The sequence below is a fragment of the Austrofundulus limnaeus genome, unplaced genomic scaffold (assembly GCF_001266775.1).
Source record: "Austrofundulus limnaeus strain Quisiro unplaced genomic scaffold, Austrofundulus_limnaeus-1.0 Scaffold131, whole genome shotgun sequence".
NCBI classification, from domain to species: domain Eukaryota; kingdom Metazoa; phylum Chordata; class Actinopteri; order Cyprinodontiformes; family Rivulidae; genus Austrofundulus; species Austrofundulus limnaeus.
Genome location: NW_013952533.1, coordinates 1,307,766 through 1,309,412, shown reverse-complemented (window position 1 = coordinate 1,309,412; position 1,647 = coordinate 1,307,766). Strand labels below are relative to the sequence as shown.

General features: G+C 40.4%; 1 protein-coding gene across 1 annotated transcript in view; it reads left to right on the top strand.

The window, feature by feature from the left end:
* The first annotated feature begins 1,185 nt into the window (after positions 1 to 1,185).
* The window catches only part of asphd2 (aspartate beta-hydroxylase domain containing 2), a 9,975-nt gene continuing 9,513 nt past the window's right edge, over positions 1,186 to 1,647 (top strand). The window contains exons 1-2 of the mRNA XM_014015588.1: positions 1,186 to 1,253; positions 1,318 to 1,507. The gene's annotated coding sequence lies outside the window, so the exon portion shown is untranslated. The remainder of the gene's footprint in view (positions 1,254 to 1,317; positions 1,508 to 1,647) is intronic.

Below are 1,647 nucleotides of genomic sequence, written 5' to 3'. Positions count from 1 at the left end.
AAAAACTGGTATATTGCTTTGAATTTACTCAACTCAGTTAAGTGGAACCAGGTAACATAACATGCTTTGATAAATCCAACATTTCATTTTTTACAGTATACTTTTGGTTCAGCTTTGTAATCAGCTGTTGCTGTTTTTCTTTCTTGAAATGCAATTGGCCAGGTTCCTCACAAGGGGAACCAATCTCAGTCGTAGCTCACACCTGGGATAGATTTGGAATTACATCATCTTCATTGACGGTGGTGAGTTGAGCTCCARCTTTCATTTCAAACAGAACCCAGCAATGGTGATGGTTGAAGAGAGTAGAGAAACCAGCACACCCATGATCGTGTCTCAGCTCAATGTTTGAGATTTTAGGACTGAAAATAGTTCCTATCAGTTTAAACATCTTATGGGTTCACAGTGAATAAACTACATTTCTACATTTAAGAACTCCCCACTCACTTTATTGCATTTTTATGCTAAGTCTTTACAGGTGGTGTAGATTAGTGTGGTTCTACATGTTGATACATCACATGGTTTCTGAGAGCAACAAGGTTCTGTAAAATCACTCTGTACACAAGACAGCAATGTATTACACATTTTAATTTGTACTTCTGAATATTTGAGTGCATTTAAATGCATGTACTTTTGAATACTTAAGTATTTTCAAAAGTAAGTACTTCACTACTTTAACTAGAGTAAATTTTTGATGGGGTAACCTTTACTTGTAGTTGAGTAGATTTGACCACGAGTAGGCTATCAATACTTTTACTCAAGAACTAAAGTTGAGTTCTTTGTCCACGACTGACTCACTGTAGAAAACAGAACTTTGGCCATAACAGTCAATAGTGCAAATATTGTGTAAAAACTTGTGGTGAAAGGTGAGAGTGATTTAAACAATTCAACTTATCCCATGAGATCACACATAATGTTATTTACAAGCTTTGACSAAAACAGTGAAACCTCCATTATTTCTGATAAGATGATCTTTGTCTGAAACTCTGGTGCTAAAAGGTGGTGGACGATATTCATTCTTTAAATAAATGCTTGCCATACAGAACAACATATGTGTTCTTATTCAAGTCTGTAATGGGACACACCAGGTTTTATTTTGAAAAGGCCAGGCGGAAACAATGCAACGCGCTCTTTCCTGCGCTTGACGCTGGGTGGATTCCCCCAGTGAAGCGTCAGTATTTACATGAATGTTTCCTGGAGCCTTCTCGGACGCTGCTGTCCAGCTCAGACAGGGACTCAGCCCGTCTGTCGGACAGGTTATTGAAATATATATATTTTTAAATTTTACCCGTAAGTATATAACTCTGACTTGTGATAAAGACGCTTTGTAATCGCCAGGTTTTGGCTTGTTTTATGTGCGGTTTCCGGATCCGTGAAGCTGGCGGTTGATCAGCGTCTGTTGTGTGTGTGCACTGCAGTGGTGCGCAGCTCTGCCCGGAGGAAACCCCTGCGCGCCTCTCCTCTCCTCTCGGGCGGCCGCAGACAGCCGTGGATGGACGCTGAGTAGCAGGTATGGACGCAAAGCGCCCACCAAACATCCACATAGCTGTAGACGTGGAGGCTCGTTTGGTCCGTGTTATATATTTTATTATGCATTTCTTTTATTTACAGAGGGCTTCAGCACCCACTGAGGGTATATAGGTATATATA